The following is a 7,903-nucleotide window of genomic DNA, read 5'->3' as shown; positions in this document are numbered from 1 at the left end:
GGGGACTATAGGGGAGATTGAGGAGAGGCAGCCAGGAGAGAGAGCAAGGAGAGACAGCCAGGGAGGGAGTAAGGAGACCGGCTATAGAGGGCTACAAATCCCAGCAATACATTATACACCAATACAAATTTAGATGAAGCTACATACTACTGGTGTTGTAGGTCCTGTAATAGTTGCCCAAATGTTGATGAAAATAAAATAATTCTGTCAAAAGCTAAAAGAAAAAAAGTGTCTTGGGTTAAAAATAACAAATATGTAAACATCTTAAACTGTGCCTTTGTGCATATCTGTGAAAATGGAAGGTACACAAAACTTAAATAAGCAACTTTAAGTAAAAATCTTGAGGTTGGCCTCCCAGCTATGCATTGTGATAATGCGCAATCCACAATGCATGTGCTGTGTTGGTGTGTGTTGTTATAAAATGATGCATAGGAACACGTCACAGCACATTGTGATGAATGTCTCTTTAAAAGTTCAAAAACAAAAAAATATTCAAGCACTTCCGAGCATTTTAACAACGCACTGCAGCACATGATCGCAATGTGCACCAGCATGCACATTATATGCACCATACCAGGTCCCAGCTGATGTTAATAGTGCATTTTTTTAAATAGTTTTTTTTCCCATCTTTGTGTTTTATTTTTTATATTATTTTATTTTTATGCAGAGTCCTCAATCTTTTCTCCTCTGCAGTCTGGCACTAATGAATGGAAAGAGAAATTTACCAAGCTCCTGTTCGCTTGTCTGAAGCACCCGATCCTCCCCTTTGTGCACCCGCTGTCATTGACCGATGTTGGGGGAAGGAAAGTAGACTGGCTGGTATAGGCATGGAGGGCAGTGAATATTGGAGGTTTCAGAGAGCTCAGGGATGAAGCTGGGGGTATTAGAAGGCACAGAGAGATGGAGAACTACAGCGGGTACACAGCAGGCACAGCGGGGATTATGATGCAGGCACAGAGGAGAGTGATACGTGGCGAGTGGTACAGAGCAATGGCTAGGGGAGTCACATTTAATGGCTTGTCATCCACTGAGCAGAGAAATTAATTTATTCAGCAGAGTCTGGGGAAAACAGTAATAAGCTCATAGTTGTTTATAGCAGAAGGGAGAATGAATAGGAAAAGATGGGCACCTTTCTTCAGGTCCCTCGCCCCTCATCGGAACTTACTGGAAGGGTCAGCAGAGCATATAAAAAAGGGGGTTAAGGATGCCCAGTCTCCAGTCAGCGAGGATCTTCTGCCGTGAGTTCTCCTTCCTCTCACCCAACGCGGCCATTACTACATTGGTTGGACCCTTTTAATTGTTTAAAGGGGGAGAGTTAAGGGCGTGGCCAGCAGCAGCATGTAGACAGTCGCACCGGAACGAGCTCTCCACAAAAATCCTGTATCTCATTCTGATACTCACCTTGCTGGTCTCCTGTCCTCAGCCGGCTTGCAGGGGGTGATCCTCCGGTCCTTGTGGCACAGAATCGCGGGGGTGAGCGGGCGCTTTGTCCGGCGCAGATGTCAAAGAAGAAGGAGGGTAAGCAGGGAGGCCTGGTGTCCCAAGATGTCGGCGGGCTGCAGGCCGCGATCCGGACCCCGAGCAAAGGGGCAGGGGATAAGCAGAAGGACCCTGCGGCACGTCTAGAACGCTTTGTCCATCACCCTGACACCCCCAAACAGCGGAAGCTCTCCTATCAGGGGGAACGTGGCTCCTCAAGAGAGTCCATGGGTGACCCCCTTCTGTCTGACTCAGATGGCTATGCTGACCCTGTGTTGCCTGACAGCATGGCGTCCAAAGCCACTAAGGGACTGAAGCCCCCCAAGACAAAGCTTAAGGCGGCTGAGCCCACCCTTGCAGATGTTTATGCCGCAGTTCAATTGTCTAACACCGCACTGTCTGCCCTCACTGATCAGGTGCAGGGGATGAGAGCGGATATTTCATTTATACGTCATGATGTGCAAAAGGTGCGGGAATGCACTTCGGCCCTGGAGGGCAGGGTGAGCGACTTGGAAGATTCCACTGCTCCGTTAACTGCAGATGTCAAACAGGCTCTGCAGAAGATAAATGCAAACTCCACAAAGGCTGATGACATTGAGAACCGACTGCGTCGGAACAATATACAGGCTGTCGGCATCCCTGAACGCGCTGAAGGTGCAAATGCGACTGATTTTATCGAAAACTGGCTCTCTGAGGTATTTGGGAAGGACTATCTGTCTTCGCTGTTCGCTGTCGAGAGGGCACACAGGGTCCCGTCTCGTCCCCTCCCCCCAGGGAACCCTCCTCGTCCATTACTGATCCGGCTCCTCAATTTTAGGGACAAGGAGCGAATCCTTCGGAAAACGAGGGAGTTAGGGGAACTCTCGCTGGACGGCGCAAAGGTCATGCTGTTCCCGGATTTCTCCCGTGAGGTGCAACTGCGTAGGGCCAAGTTTCAAGATGTGAAGAGACGTCTGCAACAGATGCACCTCGCATATTCCATGATATACCCGGCAAAGCTACGTGTGGTGGCGGGCGGTGAGACCCACTTCTTTGACCAACCGGCACAGGCTTCCTCACGGCTGGATAGGGTGGCCACCCGCAAGGGTCTGGATACCTGACATTCTCCGTTCGGATTTCAGCCTGCAATTTCTTTGTTTCCAGCATTTTTACCGGATCCGGTTCCCTGCAAGCAACTTACTTTCTTTAGCAAGGTGACCCGTTCATCCTAGCTGTGGTGGAGGGAGGAGCGTTGCTCTCAGGTTGTTTGACTCCCGCTCCCTTGCAGGGGTCACGGCTGTCTACAGGCCCCGGGGTGTTCCTGGAGTTCAGGGCTGCTGTTACCTTTCCCTGAAGGTTTCCCTGCGTGGACAGTTTTCTTAGTTTTTCCCGTTGTTGTTTCGGGATGTTTTTTCTTTTTTAAATTTTTTTTTGGGACCTTTTTTTTTCATTATTATATTTCCTATGTGTTTGTGTCTTACCGAGGCGTTATACAATGTGGAGCTACAGTCGGTGATATTTCTGCTTACTTGTCCCTACTTAACCATGTTATTGCTCATTGTGGTACAATATATGCCTTATATTTGCAATGTCAGCTCACATAATTAATCTGGTCTCCTGGAACGTGAGAGGTCTGGGAGACACGGTGAAAAGAAACGCTGTTTTAGGACATGTCCAGCGTACCTCCCCTTCCATAATCTGCCTGCAGGAGACACATTTAACCCTTGATACCTATGCCACCCTGAACAGACGTTTCTGTCAGGTCGGGTATCATTCATGCTACTCCACCTACTCGAGGGGAGTTTCCATTCTTGTTCATAAGAACTTGCCGTTCTCCTGCACGCGGGAAAAGGTGGATAGGGCAGGGAGGTATGTGTTTCTTCAATGCCGCATTTATGATTTAAATTGTGTTATTGCATCAGTGTACATTCCGCCCCCATTCTCCAGTGAGGTTCTGAAGGACCTGGCGTGGTTTTTGGCTGATAAGCTATCGCTCCCGGTCCTGGTCATGGGGGATTTTAATAATGTCATGGATGTGGGTAAGGACAGGTTCCCGTGTCCATCGCCCGCTACCTCTTCCTCAGGGACTCCCTTTGGTAGCTTGTGCACGGAGCTGGGTCTGCTGGATCTGTGGCGCCTGTCGAATCCCACTACCTTGCAATATACCTGTCATTCCCGGTCCCACAATACCCTCTCGCTGATACATTACGCCCTGGGTACATCAGAGCTGGTGCCATATGTTTCCCGAGTTGTGATATACCCCGGATGCCTATCGGATCATTCTTTGATCTCGGTACAACTCTCCTCGGGTAGGCCCCGCTCGATGCTCCCTTGGCGTCTACACCCCCACTGGCTGACCCTGTTCCCAGATCATTCCTCACTGGAGACTGAGGTTTCATTTTTTCTGTCGGTTAACATTCCATCTGCACCTGTGGGGGTGGTCTGGGATACCTTGAAAGCCTATGTTAGGGGTCTTCTGCTTAAAAACATTTGCTCTGCTAAATCTAGGTCTAGACGGGATATGCAGGAGGCCTGTCAGAGGGTGGCAGATTCAGAGAGGGAGTACATTGGTAACCCGTGTGTTGCTACGGAGGGCGCCTGGCAGGGGGCTCAGCGTTCCCTCTCTGCTTTGCTGTCGGTACAGTCCCAGCATAAACTATTTTTCTCTAAGCGGGTGTTCTGGGCGGAGGGAGATGCGGCCGGCAAGCTTTTAGCTCAGATAGCTAGGGCTCAGCAACCCACCACTCACATTAGGGCTGCCTCTGACCCGCAGGGATCTACTCATTCAGATCAGGGGATGATATCGAACATATTCTGTTCATTTTATACCTCCTTATACCAGACCAGGTCGGCCTATACCGCTTCTGCGCTGGACAACTACTTGGGTAGTATCCCTATGCCTTCCCTTGAGGTGACTGACAGGTTGGACTTGGAGGCCCCCATCACCATGGAGGAGCTGGAGCTAGCTATGGCTAGTTTCCCGAATGGAAAGGCCCCTGGGCCGGATGGACTTCCCATTGAGGTCTATAAGACCCATGCAACGGTACTTCTTCCTACCCTGTTAGACACTCTTAATGAGGCCTTCTCGGTGGGACGGCTGCCGGATACTATGTACGAAGCCACAATTATTGTTCTGCCAAAAAAGGGCAAAAACCCGCTGTTACCAGATTCATACCGGCCTATTTCTCTGTTGAATTCAGACATCAAGCTGCTGGCTAAGGTTCTGGCTAACAGGTTGTCCCAAAAGATTGCTTCAGTTATACACTCAGACCAGTCAGGTTTCATCCCTAATAAATCTACCACTCTTAATATACGCAGAGTGCTTTTGAACATGCAGATCCTGGTTGACAATCCGGGTAATAGGGCACTGCTGGCCATGGATGTAGCCAAGGCATTTGACAGTGTAGAGTGGATCTATCTGTGGGCGGTCCTGTCTGCATTTGGGTTTGGGCCACGGTTTTGTAAGTGGGTCCGGTTGCTGTATCATCACCCCTCTGCCAGAATAAAGTTTAATGACTCCCTGTCTGAAGCTTTTATGTTGCAGCGAGGCACCAGACAAGGGTGTCTGTTGTCCCCTTTACTGTTCGCCCTGGCCATTGAGCCTCTGGCGGTTCTGGTTAGGCAATCCACAGACATTGTGGGTTTTAGGAGGGGGGCCTTGGAGGAGAAGATTGTGCTGTATGCGGATGATACCCTTTTGTTTCTCGCTGATACACGATCTTCCCTCTCCAATGCTATAGCTATAGCTGGGTTCGCCAAGTTCTCTGGCCTGGTCGTCAATTGGGAGAAGTCTAATCTGCTTCCGCTGGACCCTCTGCCTGCGCCTTTGGCTCCTGAGATGTCTCATCGGCAGGTCCAGACGGCCATTACCTATTTGGGCATACAACTAACGGCTTCTCCCCTTGACTACCTCTCTCTGAATTTGCTCCCCCTGCTGACGAGGTTTAGGTCTCAACGGACATCCTGGGCTAAATTACCGCTGGTAGGGTGAATTTGATCAAAATTATATGGTTGCCCCACTTATTATATGTCATCCATAACTCTCCGATGTGGATCCCAAAAAAGACCTTCCGCCTGATTGACGGGATATTCAGGGACCTGGTCTGGAGGATGAAATCCCCCCAGCTGCATCTTGATGTCCTGCAGCGTCCAAAGGCTTATGGGGGGCTGGCTTTGCCGAACCCTTGGTTTTACTTTGTGGCCTCACAGGTGCAACATTTGGCTGCCTGGGCGGTGGAGGACGATCCCCCACAGTCCCTTGTACTTCTTTTTTTTTTATAAATTCTTTATTTCAAGGTTTTCAAGTTATACAGACAGGTGCATAAAGCAATGCAGGTAGAAAATAACAGATATATACATTTACAGCATCGTGAACATATCGTGGATATTTCAAGTTGGTAAGTCAATTGTTGAATGGCTCAAATAGTCAAGTTTCACTAGTCTATTGCTTAGACAAGACCACAGGGGGTTGGAGCCCTCCATTTGGGCAGGGTGCTTCAATACTCTCAAGTGTCCGCCTATGGGGGACCGGAGTGAATCTAGCGTGGGTAGGAGGGGATGTCCCTCTGGGTCGTCATGTCCCAGTGGTATACAGCTGATCGTGTGGTCTGTTGGAGCACCGGGCAGGACCAAAAAATGTGAAGCATGCCCGCAGAGGGTTGTTGACATCTCCAGCACAGGTCCGGTGAGTCCGGGAACAATGCATGGAGTGCTTGCGGTGTGCGGTACCATCTGGTTACTATCTTGTATCCGGACTCCTGGTACCTGTTACTGATAGAGGAACGGTATGAGAGAGCAAGCAATTTGGTCGCAGCTTCCGGGGGAAACGTGATCTGAAGGTCTTCCTCCCATCTCGAAAGAAACCATAGAGGGAGGGGTTCTGATGGTTGGACCAGTTGTTGGTAACAGAATCAGAGTGTGTGGCGAGGAGTGTCCGATTGGGTGCAGACTTGTTCGTAGGGAGTGAGTGCTTTACTGATGTGGTGCGTTGGAGGGATGGTGCGTAAGAAGTGAGAAAGGCGCATGGAGGACCAGAAATCAAGTGGGCCATACGTTTGGTGAGTGCGAAGGTCCTCTGCTGAGGGCCACTGCTGGGCTGTCAAAAGATGATGTGCGTTGAGAATTCCCCTCTCTCTCAGGGGGCGGTAAGATTGGGCGCCCATGCCCGGAGGAAAGGAAGGGTTATCATGAGCTCCATGGGAGATTGGCCAGTGGGACTTCCGCAAAGGACTGTTCCATGAGAACCCATTGTTTGGAAGTTGTGTTGCAGCACCAATCAATTATCCGTGCCAGATGTGTTGCAACATAGTACAGTCGCACATCTGGCAGGGACATCCCTCCCGACTGTTTGGGTCTCCGCAGAATGTCGTAGCTCAGTCTGGGCGGCTTTGACTTCCAGACAAAGTCCGTGAAGAGTGAGCGAATGTTGCAGAAGAAGGACGTAGGGATGTGAATTGGTAGGGCTTGGAGTGGGTATAGCAGGCGCGGGAGGATGGACTGTTTCAAAATGTTGCAGCGGCCCATCCATGAAAAAGTGTTTTTGGTCCATGATTCTAGGTCAGACCGGATACGCGAGAGCAACGGTGGGAAGTTTAGGGCGAAGGTAAGTGAGGGGTCTTTGGGAAGGAGGATGCCGAGGTATTTGATGGCGGTGGGCGCCCACTTAAAGGGGAAGTTGTTTAGGACTCTAAGTAGAGCTGGTCCTGCCAGGGAGACCTGGAGGGCTTCAGATTTGTGAGAGTTAACCCGAAAATTCGTCAGGGCGCCGTATGATTGCAGTTCGCGGAGGAGGACAGGAATGGAGACATCTGGGGATGTGAGAAAGAAGAGGAGGTCGTCCGCAAAGGCAGCTATCTTGTGAGATTCCGAGCCAACCGTTAATCCTCGGATGTCCGGGTTGGCGCGAATCGTGCGTAGCAAGGGCTCGAGTGAGATCACAAATAGGAGGGGGGATAGGGGCATCCCTGTCGGGTTCCATTAGTTATGGGGAAAGTGGGCGATAGGGCTCCGTTAACCCTCACCTGGGCCGATGGGGAGGAGTAAAGTGTGTCAATCCAAGATCTCATGCAAGGGCCCACCCCGGCCACCCTCAACGCACTTCGAACGCCTTTTCCGCATCTGTCGACAGTAGTATGCATGGAGTGGCGCTCGACCGGGCGGAGTGGAGCACCCCCAGCGCCCTGGTGGTGTTGTCCCTCGCCTCCCTGGAGGGGACGAAGCCGGCCTGGTCCGGGTGTATTAGATCGCCCAAATGGGGCACCAAACGGAGATAGAGGATTTTGGCGAAAAGTTTTGTGTCCACATTGAGCAGGGAGATTGGTCAGTAGCTGGGGCATAGCGAGGGGTCCTTGCCCTCCTTGGGTATGACTGTTACGTGGGCTTTGAGGGATTCGGGGGGGGGGATACGGGCGTCCAGGATTGAGTTAAGGGCCTGAAGGAAAGGAGC

Source organism: Nanorana parkeri, unplaced genomic scaffold, assembly GCF_000935625.1.
Source record: "Nanorana parkeri isolate BGI_ZX_2015 unplaced genomic scaffold, ASM93562v1 scaffold1716, whole genome shotgun sequence".
In the NCBI taxonomy this organism is placed as follows: Eukaryota; Metazoa; Chordata; class Amphibia; order Anura; family Dicroglossidae; genus Nanorana; species Nanorana parkeri.
Note: the sequence above shows the minus strand (reverse complement) of the source record.